Source organism: Pan paniscus, chromosome 6 (genome assembly GCF_029289425.2).
Source record: "Pan paniscus chromosome 6, NHGRI_mPanPan1-v2.0_pri, whole genome shotgun sequence".
In the NCBI taxonomy this organism is placed as follows: domain Eukaryota; kingdom Metazoa; phylum Chordata; class Mammalia; order Primates; family Hominidae; genus Pan; species Pan paniscus.
Window position 1 is genome coordinate 61137070 of NC_073255.2, and position 14992 is coordinate 61152061.

The 14992-nt window shown below is 42.9% G+C and overlaps 1 pseudogene; it reads left to right on the top strand.

Moving 5' to 3' along the window:
- The first annotated feature begins 219 nt into the window (after nt 1-219).
- LOC129392993 (exportin-T-like) lies at nt 220-5435 on the top strand (annotated as a pseudogene).
- Nucleotides 5436-14992: the final 9557 nt, after the last annotated feature.

Below are 14992 nucleotides of genomic sequence, written 5' to 3' on the forward strand. Positions count from 1 at the left end.
GAAATTGTGTACTTGGTCATTTATCTCAGAGAAATGGGAAACTTATGTTCACTTAAAATTCTGAAAACAGTAGCTTTATTAGTAGCAGTCTAAAATTGGAAAAAGCCCAGTGTATTTCACCTGGTGAATGATTAAACAAACTGTGGTACATGCATACCATGGGTACTATGCAGCAATAAAAAGAGAATAAATTATTGATTTTTTAAATAAAAATACTTGGATGAATCTCCAGGGAATTTATCCTAAGTGAAAAAAGCCAGCCCCGAAGTGTTACATATTGCTATATGATTTTATTTATAGAATATTTTTGAAATAACAAAATTTTAGAAAAAACAAGATTACCAAAGGTTAGGGGTGGGAGCGAAAAGGAAGGTGGGTGCAGTTATGAAAGACTGACATGAGATGTCCTCCTGGCAATGGTGTTGTTCAATATCTTGATGGTGGTGGATAAAGAAAGCTTCAGATACGATATCTTTGTTATAAAATTAAATGTACATGCACACGGACACAAATGAGTTATACATAAAATTGGGGAAACCTGAAAAAGATCAATTGATTATATCAATGTCATCCTGTGTGTAATATTGTACTGTAGTTTTTCAAGATGTCACCATTGGGAAAACTGAATATAGAGTGCTCTAATTTTTCTTAGAACTGCATGTGAATCTGTAATTATATCAACAAAGGTTTTTTTTTGTTTGTTTGTTTTTGAGACAGAGTCTCGCTCTGTCACCCAGGCTGGAGTGCAGTGGCACAGTCTCAGCTCACTGCAGCCTCTGCCTCCCCGGTTCCAGTGATTCTCCTGCCTCAGCCTCCCAGGTAGCTAGGGTTACAGGCACACACCAACCACCATGCCCAGCTAATTTTGCTATTTTTAGTAAAGACAGGGTTTCACCATGTTGGCCAGGCTGGTCTCGAGCTCCTGACCTCAGGTGATCTGCCTGCCTCGGCCTCCCAAACTGCTAGGATTACAGGCGTAAGTAAAAAAAAAAAAAACATTTTTTGGGCGCCGGCGCCCGCCCGCGCGGCACAGACGCGGGGAGCGCGCTTCGCGCTGACACAGCGGCGACGATGGCGGCGTTAGCCGGCGCTCGAGCTGTTTCCCATCCTGGGGCGCCGACCCCGCCCGCTTGCTTGCTTGCTTGCCTGCCTGCCTGCCTGGCGCCATGCAAGAGAAGGTGCCAGGGGACGCGGAGCGACGAGAGGCGCGCGGTCCCGGACAGCTCCGTCTCTGGCGTTGGCGCTGCAGCCGTGACGGAGGACTACGGCGACGACTAGGGCTGCTCTCCCAGCTCTCTGCGTGCCGAGCCGCTGCGCTCTGCCGTCTGACCATCTGGAGTGCGGGCTGGGAGGCGGGATGCAGTGATAGGGAAGATGTTTATAAATTCTTCTGTGGGATCAGAGGGCACGCCAATTGTAACCAGAAAACTCCAAGTATGGCAGCAAGGATGGATGAACAGGCTGTATTAGGGCCAAAATCAAATGCTGATTCAGACTTTAGACAAAGGGCCCTGGCCTATTTTGAGCGGTTAAAGATTTCCCCAGATGCCTGGCAGGTGTGTGCAGAGAGGCTCTAGCCCAGAGGACATATAGTGATGAACATGTAAAGTTTTTCTGCTTTCAAGTGCTGGAACATTAAGTTAAATACAAATACTCAGAACTAACCACTGTTCAACAACAACTAATTAGGGAGACGCTCATATCATGGCTGCAAGCTCAGATGCTGAATCCCCAACCAGAGAAGACCTTTATACGAAATAAAGCCGCCCAAGTCTTCGCCTTGCTTTTTGTTACAGAATATCTCACTAAGTGGCCCAAGTATTTTTGTTTACATTCTCTCAGTAGTGGACCTAAATCCAAGGGGAGTAGATGTGTGCCTGCGAATCCTCATGGCTATCGATTCAGAGTTGGTGGATCGTGATGTGGTGCATACGTCAGAGGAGGCTCGTAGGAATACTCTCATTAAAGATACCATGAGGGAACAGTGCATTCCAAATCTGGTGGAATGATGGTACCAAATATTACAAAATTATCAGTATACTAATTCTGAAGTGACCGTCAGTGCTTTGAAGTAGTTGGGGCTTACGTCTCTTGGATAGACTTACCCCTTATAGCCAATGATAGGTTTATAAGTGTGCTGCTAGGTCATATGTCAATAGAAGTTCTACGGGAAGAAGCATGTGACTGTTTATTTGAAGTTGTAAATAAAGGAATGGACCCTGTTGATAAAATGAAACTAGTAGAATCTTTGTGCCAAGTATTACAGTCTGCTGGGTCTTTCAGCATTGACCAGGAAGAAGATGTTGACTTCCTGGCCGGATTTTCTAAGCTGGTAAATGGAAAGGGACAGTCATTGATTGATAGTTGGAGTAAATTAATTAAGAATGGGGATATTAAGAATGCTCAAGAGGCACTACAAGCTATTGAAACGAAAGTGGCACTGATGTTGCAGCTACTAATTCATGAGAATGATGATATTTCTCCTAATATTATAGGATTTTGTTATTATTATCTTCATATTTGGAAACAGCTTACAGTGCTCTCGGATCAGCAAAAAGCTAATGTAGAGGCAATCATGTTGGCCGTTATGAAAAAATTGACTTACGATGAAGAATATAACTTCGAAAATGAGGGTGAAGATGAAGCCATGTTTGTAGAATATAGAAAACAACTGAAGTTACTGTTGGACAGGCTTGCTCAAGTTTCACCAGAGTTACTGGTGGCCTCTGTTCACAGCGTTTTTAGTTCTACACTGCAGGATTGGCAGACTACATGGTTTATGGAAGTTGAAGTAGCAATAAGATTGCTGGATATGGCCGGGCGCGGTGGCTCATGCCTGTAATCCCAGCACTTTGGGAGGCCGAGGCAGGCGGATCACGAGGTCAGGAGATGGAGACCATCCTGGCTAACACGGTGAAACTCTGTCTCTACTAAAAAAAATACAAAAAAATTAGCCGGGCGTGGTAGCGAGTGCCTGTAGTCCCAGCTACTCGGTAGACTGAGGCAGAAGAATGGCGTGAACCCGGGAGGTGGAGCTTGCAGTGAGCCGAGATCGCGCCACTGCACTCAGACAGAGCGAGACTCCATCTCAAAAAAAAAAAAAAAAAAAAAAAAAGATTGCTGTATATGTTGGCAGAAGCTCTTCTAGTATCTCACGGTGTTCCATTCGCAGGTGATGTTTCAAAAGCCAGTGCTTTGCAGGATATGAGAATTCTGGTAACATCAAGAGTCAGTTCCTATCAGCATACATCTGTGACATTGGAGTTCTTCAAAAATGTTGTTAGATATGAAAAGTTTTTCACAGTTGAACCTCAGCACATTCCACGTGTACTAATGGCTTTCTTAGATCACAGAAGTCTGCGGCATTCCAGTGCAAAAGTTTGGAGCAGGATGACTTACCTGTTTTCTAGATTTGTCAAATCTCTCAATAAGCAAATGAATCCTCTCACTGAGGACATTTTGAATAGAATACAAGATTTATTAGAGCTTTCTCCACCTGAGAATGGCCACCAGTCCTTACTGGGCAGCGATGATCAACTTTTTATTTATGAGACAGCTGGAGTGCTGACTGTTAATAGTGAATACCTGGCAGAAAGGAAACAAGCCTTGGTGAGGAATCTGTTGACTCCACTAATGGAGAAGTTTAAAATTCTGTTGGAATAGTTGATGCTGGCACAAGATGAAGATAGGCAAGCCTCTCTAGCAGACTGTCTCAACCACGCTGTTGGATTTGCAAGTCCAACCAGTAAAGCTTTCAGCAACAAGCAGACTGTAAAACAATGTGGCTGTTCTGAAGTTTGTCTGGACTGTTTACAGACATTCTTGCCAGCCCTCAGTTGTCCCTTACAAAAGGATTATTCTCAGAAGTGGAGTCCGTACTTTCCTTCATCGAATGGTTATTTGCCTGGGGGAAGAAGTTTTTCCGTTCATCCCAACTGCTTCAGAACGTATGCTCAAAGATTGTGAAGCAGAAGACCTCCGGGAGTTCATTCTTCTTATCAACCAGATTACGGCCAAATTCAAGAGACAGGTATCTCCGTTTTTACAACAGATGTTCATGCCCCTGCTTCATGCAATTTTTGAAGTGCTGCTCCGGCCAGCGGAAGAAAATGACTAGTCTGCTGCTTTAGAGAAGCAGATGTTGTGGAGGAGTTACTTTGCTTTCCTGCAAACAGTCACAGGCAGTGGGATGAGTGAAGTTATAGCAAATCAGGGTGCACAAAATGTAGAGTGCTGGTTACTGTTACCCAAGGAGCAGTTGAATATCCAGATCCAATTGCACAGAAAACATGTTTTATCATCCTCTCAAAGTTGGTAGAACTCTGGAGAGGTAAAGATGGACCAGTGGGATTTGCTGATTTTGTTTATAAGCACATTGTCCCCTCATGTTTCCTAGCACCTTTAAAACAAACCTTTGACCTGGCAGATGCACAAACAGTATTGGCTTTATCTGAGTGTGCAGTGACACTGAAAACAATTCATCTCAAATGGGGCCCAGAATGTGTTCAGTATCTTCAACAAGAATACCTGCCCTCCTTGCAAGTAGCTCCAGAAATAATTCAGGAGTTTTATCAAGCGCTTCAGCAGCCTGATGCTAAAGTTTTTAAAAATTACTTAAAGGTGTTCTTCCAGAGAGCAAAGCCCTATTGACTGGATTTCCCTGTGCCTACTTCATGATCAGGAATTCCAGTTAATTTATAAAGAAGCGATTTGTGTGTGCCATTCACACTGGTCTTTTTCACATTGTTTTGAGCTTATTGCAGTATATGTTTTGGGATTTTTATGTGAAATGTGTGTAATTTTCCTAATACAGGTATGTAACAACAAAAGATGTTGCCTGCATGCCGGTCCAAATTGTTCTGTATAAAGATGCTCTTAAAAGACACGGAGTTATCCTAGAACCTTAATTCTTTTTTATTTGAAGTTTTAAGTCAAGTCCTTTATAAAGACTATAGCAGTAGAAAACAGTACACTTTTTAAAAAATTGCTGAATATAAAATGTTTGAAAATTTTCTTTATGTGTGAAGACACATAAAGTATGGGGGGAATACAACAATCAAAACTAACTTTTTGTAGATAGCCATTTCATTTCTTTAAACTGTTTCAATGCCAATATGTATTCTACAAAAGAGAATGGTTTTAGGCTCCAATGTTATACTTTTTAAAATATATATATATATAAATAAATTTTACATAGTGAAATCTAAAAAAAACAAAAACTAAAACAAAAAACAAAACTTTTTTTTTTTTTTGAGAGGGAGTCTCATTCTGTCGCCCAGGCTGGAGTGCAATGGTGCCATCTTGGCTCACTGCAACCTCCACCTCCTGGGTTCAAGTGATTCTCCTGACTCAGCCTCCCAAGTAGCTGGGACTACAGGCGCGTGCCACCACGCCCGGATGATTTTTTGTATTTTCAGTAGAGACGGGGTTTCACCATATTAGCCAGGCTGGTCTGGACCTCCTGACCTCACAATCCACCCAACGTGCTTTGGGAGCACGTTGGCCTCCCAAAGTGCTGGGATTACAGGCGTGAGCCACCGCACTTGGCCAAAAAAACTCAACTAAACATTATGTTTATAAAGTGGTTGTGATAGTATGAGATAAATTGTTTGTTAAATAGCCGTAAGCTTAAAAAGCTAAAATATTCATGAAATTTACCTACAGCATTATTATACTTACATTAAACGGATTCAAATAAAACAAAATAAAAAGGGTATAAAATGTAAAATTAGGCAGGGCACAGTGGCTCACTCCTGTAATCCCAGCACTTTGGGAGGCTGAGGCAGGTGGATCACCTGAGGTCAAGAGTTCAAGACTACCTTGGCCAACATGCTGAAACCCTGTCTCTACTAAAAATACAAAAAATTAGCTGGGCATGGTGGCAGGCGCCTATAATCCCAGCTACTTGGGAGGCTGAGGCAGCAGAACCGCTTGAACCCAGGAGGCGGACGTTGTTGCAGTGAGCCGAGATTGTGCCATTGCACTCCAGCCTAGGCAACAAGAGCGAAACTCCATCTCAAACAACAACAACAACAACAACAACAACAAACATAAAATTAAAGGAATAGGCCGGGCGCGGTGGCTCAAGCCTGTAATCCCAGCACTTTGGGAGGCTGAGGCAGGTGGATCACGAGGTCAGGAGTTCCAGACCAGCCTGGCCAAGATGGTGAAACCCTGTATCTACTAAAAATACAAAAAATTGCCGGGTACAGTGGCAGGTGACTGTAATCCCAGCCACTCCAGAGGCTGAGGCAGGAGAATAGCTTGAACCCCGGGGGCAGAGGTTGCAGTGAGCTGAGATCGGGCCACTGCACTCCAGCCTGGGCAACAGAGCGAGACTCCATCTCCAAAAAAAAAAAAAAAAATTAAAGAAGAATGGAAAAGTCAAAAGGAGGTAAAATACACTATGTTAAAACTTTTATTTTTATAATGAGCATAATTATAATAGGAACTTTATAACTTTATAATAATAACTTTCATAATAGGAAAAACTCAATTTGATTAAAATATATACTTTTATTCATTCTTATCCTTTCTGGGTTCCTGGAACTTGTAGCATTATCAGAATCACCTACTTTTCTCTTGCTTAAGGCTGCTTATATGGCTTCCTTGTAGATTTCTTCCCCATTCCTCTGTTAATGTACTTTGGGCTTGTCTTGAAATTATCCATCTGTGAAGACACAGAATTTCAGATTCGCTTGCTTACGCACAGACATCGCCACAGGAGGGAGGGTTCTCTATGGAGATGCTGAAAGCAAGTGGAGATGCTAGAGGAGTTTGGAGAAGATTGTTTTTTACATGGACAGTTTTGGGTGCAATTAAGTTGTACTCAAAACCAGATAGACTAGAAAATATTGGGGAGGTAAATGTGGTTCCATCCTTCATACAAAGAATAGTGTTTCATGTCTGGATAAAAGAAAACCATCAGTGAATTGCAAAATCATTAGAGGCAGAAGGCACCTGAGAGGCAGGTCACCATGTGGAACAATTCCAGGTGGCTCCATTCACATTTAGCCTATGTATGTGGTGGCTCCTGGGATTGGGCAATATGCACCTTATACAACTGTATGCAGGGATTCTGCTGAACCCAGCCATTACCACACTTGCCCTTCCTCACACACAGATTTAGGATCCTTTTACAGAGGAGGAAAGTAAGGCCTAGAGGAGGAAAGCAAGTTGTTCAAAGCCACACAGCTAACCGCAGAACCAGACTAACATCCAGATTCTTGAATTTCAGAACAATATTCTTTCCTCTCTACAATGATGACTGGAAAGGATATTGTCACTCAAAACAGCCACCTCCACCACAGCAACAAGTTCATTCTTAAAAGTATTTGTTTCAGATACACATGACGTAGGCTAAACCAGGGCTGTTTTTATAGCATCCCAAATTCTAAATTGAGTGAAAATTCTAACCACACTTTTCTCACATATGAATTGACAACAATAATAATACCTACCTCTTAGGGTTCTTCTGGAGACAGATGAATTAATATTTGTAGAACACTTAGAAAGTACTATATGACAGGTGTTCTCATATAGAAACCTGGTATTGGATATTATTGTTATTATTTCTATTAGCATGTATTTCTCCCCCATTGATATGTGGGTTCTTCAAAGACCACATATGTTTTATCTGTGGTTCCATAGGACCTGGCATGGCTTTGAAGAGTGATGTATTAATGTTTTTTGATGATGGTTGGATGGATGAATGGATGCATGGATGAATAGATGAATGAATGGATGGATGGTTGAATGGATGGATAGATGGACAGATGAATGGAGAGACAGATGGATAAAGGAGTATGAACGAATGAAGGAGGATGGATGAATGGATGACTGGTGGATGGATGGTTGAAGGAGGATGGATGAATGGATGGATGGTGGATGGATGAAGGAGGATGGATGAATGGATGAGTGGTGGATGGATGGTGGATAGATGAATGGATGGATAGTGGATGGATGGATGGTGAATGGATGGATGAAGGAGGATGGATGAATGGATGGATGGTGGATGGATGAAGGAGGATGGATGAATGGATGCATGGTGGATGAATGATTGAATTCAAGCTCTTGGGAGTAACACCAGGGAATGAGTATTTCACTGGATTTTTTTCATGAAGAACAAAGATATGACACCACTCACAAGTGACACGTGAATGCTTTAGTTTCATTGAATTCTAGAACTGTCAGGGCCTTTGATGATTCATCTTACCCAACTTTTGGCTCAATGCAGGAAATCACATGACCAGCAGGCTGAACACACAGCTCTAGTTTAACTTTTTTTTTTTTTTTTTTTTGAGACGGAGTCTAGCTCTGTCGCCCAGGCTGGAGTGCGGTGGCGCGATCTCGGCTCACTGCAACCTCCGCCTCCCGGGTTCACGCCATTCTCCTGCTTCAGGCTCTCCGGGTAGCTGGGACTACAGGTGCCTGCCACCACACCCGGCTAATTTTTTTGTATTTTTAGTAGAGACGGGGTTTCACCGTGGTCTCGATCTCCTGAACTCGTGATCCGCGCACCTCAGCCTCCCAAAGTGCTGGGATTACAAGCGTGAGCCACCGCGCCAGGCCACACAGCTCTAGTTTAAAACTGTGGCAAAGTGACAGCTCATTCCCTAAGAGGCAGACAGTCCTGTGACTATACCAGTGTAATGATTAGCAAGTTCTTCTTAGGTCAATTCTTTTCTTTTTTTCTCTTTTTTTTTGACGGAGTCTAGCTCTGTCACCCAGGCTGGAGTGCAGTGGCTCGATCTCTGCTCACTGCAAGCTCCGCCTCCCAGGTTCACGCCATTCTCCTGCCTCAGCCTCCTGAGTAGCTGGGATTACAGGCGCCCACCACCACACCCGGCTAATTTTTTGTATTTTTTAGTAGAGACGGGGTTTCACCGTGTTAGTCACTATGGTCTCGATCTCCTGAGCTCGTCATCCACCCACCTCGGCCTCCCAAAGTGCTGGGATTACACGCGTGAGCCACTGCGCCCGGCCCTCTTCTTAGGTCCATTCTATTCTTTCAACTTACCTGCACCTCCTGGTGACATTAAGAATTAGTCTAATTTCCCCCCACCAGGTTTTTTGTTCACTTGTTCAGCAAATATTTAGTGAGCATACAATGATTAAAGAGTAAACATGGTTCCTGCTGTCTTGGAGATTATTTTGGTGTGGAAGAGACAGAAGAGAAAATAATTAGCTGAAGAGATAAGGACACACTATGGAAAGTGCTAGAGAGGAAATGCACAGGGGGAGCTGTTTTGACCAGGGCACCCCTGAATCTTAACCCCACAATATGCCTAAACAACTAATCTCAGGAAGAAGGCTATATTAGAATCAATTCTTTATTCCTAAGATACCAATATCATCAGGATCCATGTTATCATGTCTTTCTTCTCTGTTTACTTTTGCCACTAGAAGAATCCAAGACATCCATGTCAATATCAGCAGCAGACTCTCATCTCTCTTTTTTTGGAGATGGAATCTTGCTCTCTGGCGCAGGCTGGAGTGCAATGGTGTGATCTCAGCTCACTGCAACCTGTGCCTCCAGGGTTCAAGCAATTCTCCTGCCTCAGCCTCCCAAGTAGCTGGGATTATAGGTGCATGCCATCAAGACTGGCTAATTTTTTGTATTTTTAGTAGAGACAGGGTTTCACCGTGTTAACAAGGATGGTCTCAATCTCCTGACCTTGTGATCCACCCACCTCGGCCTCCCAAAGTGCTGGGATTACAGGCATGAGCCACCACACTCGGCCTCTCATCTCTTTATGTGATGCAAACCCCTACGTACCCCTGACCTTCCAAATCCTTCCACTGTTTTCTCTGAAACAGTGTGGCATCAGCCAAAACCCCTTCATGTTAAAGCTGTGCCCCAGTGTTTTTCTTAGCCTCTTGGTCTTACTAAATTTAAGCCATCGCCTGAGAGATGCCTGTGCAACCCTATCAAACAGCAATGCTTTCTCCCCACCCAACATCCTACCCAATTACTATTACTATTATTATTATTATTATTATTATTTTGAGACAGAGTCTTGCTCCATCGCCCAGGCTGGAATGGAGCAGCGCGATCTCAGCTCACTGCAGCCTCTGCCTCCCAGGTCCCAGTGATTCTCCTGCCTCAGCCTCTGGATAGCTGGGATTATAGGCACATGCCACTACGCCCAGTTAATTTTTGTATTTTTAGTAGAGACGTGGTTTCACCATGTTGGCCAGGCTGATCTTGAACTCCTGACCTCAAGTGATCTGCCCACTTCGGCCTCTCAAAGTGCTGGGATTACAGGCGTGAGCCACTGCGCCCGGCTGTACCCAATCATGATCACTGCTTCTAGGCTACTCCTTTTAACCTCTCCATAAAGTCTCCATCTTTTGGGGAGCTTATTCTATAATACCACACCCTTGTTGTGACCATCTACAGCTCTGCAGGCTTCCCTCCTTCTTCATTCTTGGAAGAGTTTAGTTTCTGGATTGACACCTTCCTCTCCACCAATATTCCCATTGCGTTTTTTGGTTATTTCTGCAACTATGCAAATGATCCTTCTAATCATCTGACCTTACAGTTCCTTGGGTTTCTCATCTCTGATGGTTGCTTTTGACCCACCTGTGCAACTCGCAGCCTCAGGCATAGCCAAGATGCCATTGTCACTCACTGTAATTCTCCAAAATCTGGGTCCGACCACCACATCCCACCTTTTTGCCCCATTCCTTCTAAGACCAGCCCTCCAAGAGTCCTTCTACTCCACCCAGAAATCCAACCCACTGATCCTCACACACAGACCACTCTCCTTGTGTTCTCTGGCTCATCTTCAGAGACACTCTCTTGCTTGCACTCTCAACTTTCAGGCTCACGTGTTCCACCTTTTTGCTCTCCTTCCCTTTGTCACAATTGTCCAGCAAAACACCAGCCCTGGTGAAAATCCAGCTCTGCATACTCCACTCTTGCCCCTGAAAAGCTGAATATAGAAAGAGTAAACAAAACCAATCTTGCTAGTTGGTCTCATTTTTTAAATTAATGACCACAAAAGTGAGTCCTCAACCCTGCTTAGCAATCCCATAACAATTCGCTAGTCATCCCACTCCTCCATGAGCTGGAGAAACTATTTCTTCTTGTATTTTCTCAAACCTCTGATTCCCTGCTCTCTCCCTCTTCACACTAATCTGGTGGTTCTCTAGCTTGAGCACACGTCATCATCACCTGGAAGGCTCATTCTTTTTGTATTTTTAGTAGACTGGGGGTTTCACCATGTTGGCTAGGCTGGTCTCCAACTCCTGTCCTCAGGTGATCCTCCCGCCCCAGCCTCCCAAAGTGCTGGGATTACAGGCGTGAGCCATGGCGCCTGGCCTTGGAAGGCTCATTCAAATGCCAATTGCTGGACCCCATCTCCAGGTTGTGGTTGGGTATACCTGGGGTGGGGCCCAGGAATTTGTATTTCTAACAAATTCTCAGGTGATGCTGTTGCTGCTGGTCTGAGGACCACACTTTGAGAACACTGTACTAACCTAACCTCACATTTCATTGGGGAATTAGAAACAAACTGAAAAGGACCACTTCATCTTCCTACTACCAAGTGTACTCATCATCTTTATCCACCCACCTTCTCCCTTATTACAATGGTGGTGGATCTCTGCTCCAACTCACGGCCAATCTTCCAGTGCATTTGTCTTACCCCTTCTTGTCTATAAGATAAGAACTGTGCTTTTGCAATTGCCCTTTTGTTTTTTTCTCCTAAACATGCTGGAATATATCCTCTTTGGGGAAACTCCTCACTTGATCTCACATATTTATTTAGCTGCCAACTAATTTCTCTGCTTTTCCTTTAGAGCAAAATCCTCAATAACTTTCTGTGTACCTCCAGTTAGTCTCCATATTAGTCTCTCTTGGACTCACCGTGCGGACTTTCTTCTCCACAACTGGAGCGAAACTTCTATTGTCAAGGTCAACAGTGGCTACACATTGCTAAATGTAATAGAATTCTCAGTTCTCATCTTATTTAACAATGTTTGATGTAGCTGATCCCTCTCTCTTTCTTAACTTTTCTCCCTTGGATTCCAGAATACCGCTTTCTCAGTTCTCCCCCTCCTACCTAATTCGGAGGCTACTCCTTCTTAGACTTTTTGTTACATTCTTGTAGTCTTCCTGATTTTCTTTCTTTTTTTTTTTTTTTTGAGATAGGGTCTTGGTCTGTTGTCCAAGCTAGAATGACGTGGCACAATCTTGGCTTACTGCAGCCTCGACCTCCTAGGCTCAAGCGTCCCAAGTAGCTGGGACTACAGACGTGCACCACTGCACCAGGCTAATTTTTATATTTTTTGTAGAGATGGGGTTTGCCATCTTGTCCAGGCTGGTCTCAAACTCCTGAGCCCAAGTGATACACCCACCTCAGCCTCCCAAAGTGCTAGGATTACAGGTGTGAGCCACCTTGCCTGGCCTCTTCAGATTTTTCAACACCATAGTGCCCAGGGCTCAGTCCCCACCTGCCTTCTCTCTTTTATATACATTTCCACACAGGAGATCTCATACACCCTAAGGCTTTCAATGTCATATATGCATTGATGGATTCTAAATTAATACCCAACCTCTCCCCTAAACTCCAAGTACTTAATGTTACCACTTATATTAACAGGTTTTTTTTTTTTTTGAGACAAAGTCTCACTCTCTCGCCCAAGCTGGAATACAGTGACGTGATCTCGGCTCACTGCAACCTCCACCTCCCAGATTCAAGCGATTCTCCTGCCTCAGCCTCCCAAGTATCTGGGACTATAGGTGCACACCACCACGCCCTGCTAATTTTTGCATTTTTTTTGACTCTTCACTGCTTCTTTATTATGATGCACCCACAGTACAGAACCTCTCACACATCCATGAAAGGGGAAGGTTACATTTCTTTTTGGGGAGCACCTTCATTTTTGTTTCTGTTACAACTTTGAAGAAAGCAAATCATTGCCAAAGGAAAACATTTTAAATTCCAAGTGTTTAAGACTCAGCTTGCATTTTGTTGTGTTTGAAAAGAAAGTAGCATGTTTTAGCCAGAGGTGGAAGATTGTTTTGTGGCATTTTAAGTTTGATGTGGATCAGAAGTCTTCACTGTCTGGTTGAACCAGTCTATAATTTTCTTTTTTTTCTTTTTCTTTTATTTTTTGAAACGGAGTCTTGCTCTGTCACCCAGGCTGGAGTGCAGTGGCGCGATCTCGGCTCACTACAAGCTCCACCTCCCAGGTTCAGGCCATTCTCCTGCCTCAGCCTCCCGACTAGCTGGGACTACAGGTGCCCACCACCACGCCTAGCTAATTTTTTTTTTTTTGTATTTTCAGTAGAGACAGGGTTTCACTGTGTTAGGATGGTCTCGATCTCCTGACCTCGTTATCCGCCCGCCTCGGCCTCCCAAAGTGCTGGGATTACAGGCGTGAGCCACTGCACCCGGCCGAACCAGTCTATAATTTTCATATGCGACTTTTCGTATCAAAAATGTTTCATTTTTACTGTACTCACAAAGATGCTGTTTAAAAAAACACACACAGCTAAATTTAAAACTGATCATGAACCACAGCATTACTAACAGGGAAAGTGAACTTTTGCTGCCCTCTCCTGCTAAAACAATGAAATACTAAAATACCAAAAGATTTATGAAGCTAAAGCGAAGTCCTCAAACCAAAAGCAACAGTATAATAACCAAAAGTATAATATTCTCATTATACTTCAATCAAAAATCAGACAACAACCAGAAAACGCATTGGTAATATTTATATTTGAAAGTTCCCCATTTATACATGAGGTTTGGATTACAACTTATTTACAATAAGTGATTTCAAAAAAAGTAAAGAAAGAGGAAGGGAAGAGGGAGGGAGGAAAAGAGAGGCTCAGAGAAAGAGAAAAAAGAGAAAGGTGGGAGAAGAAAGGAGGGAGGGACGGAAGGAAAGGAAACCTATATTCATAGACATCATAATATAGGATATTTATTTCCAAGAGAGATACTACTGCTGCTATCATGCACAAGAAGCACTACAAATTCACATTCCGCTAGAACACAATTTGCTCAACTTTCTCTCAAGATGCACGATCCTTTTAGATTTTCAAAATTAAATATAGAGGAATATAAAATGCAATGCCAATATGCCTACTACAAAAAATCCTTTGTGGCTCATTCCTTAACTCCACTCAGAGAAGCAGCTGAGCCAGAGTACAAAAATAAAAATATTGATGTGCAAATAAAACATCAGTGATCATGTCTGGTGCCACCCTTTTGTTGCAGGTGACTGTCACCTTATGATAACATTGGTAATAGCATCAAAAGAGAATCTCTTCATTTCCTGGGCAGGTCAGTGCATCCAATTAAAAGGAAAAAAGGAAAACAAGGAAAAAAACCCCAAACCCCAAAAAACTCTAAACACTTAAAAATTCCAATAACATCCATACATCACTTTCCCATCCCACCCTCATCCCCACAAAAAAATAAAAATGCTTTTAAAGCTCTAAATATAATATTTTTGTTTCTTTCCACAGTGTGATTGAGCCTAAGGCTATACATTTAAGTATAGCAGGTGCAATTACAAGCAAGTCCTGGCTCTGCATCCTGGACTATCCCACACATAGGAGGTACAAAATAAATTAAACCCTTTCATTTAGGCAAACAAGCCCAAGATCTACATAACCCTGCTTGTGAGTATCCAGCGGCATTGAGGGTATTATTTATTTCTTATTTTTTCTTTTCTTTTATAAAGAACAGTCAAATATTAGGGAGAGCAACATATAATAAAATTTAAAAGGACAAAAACTCAACACTGAAGGAAAACAACTGGGGATACTTGCACAATGAAAAAAAGGGACGCATGCTTGATTCCAAGTATGAGATGGGGGAATTCACTCACATAGCTGTTCTAGGCCCACAGCCTAAGGCCTCAGCATCATTCTAAACCACAGGGTTGTGTATATTTTTCTCTTCCAAAGACACTTTTAATCATATCCCTGAAACCAATATGGTAAGGATAAGGTTGGAGTCATCATCACTTA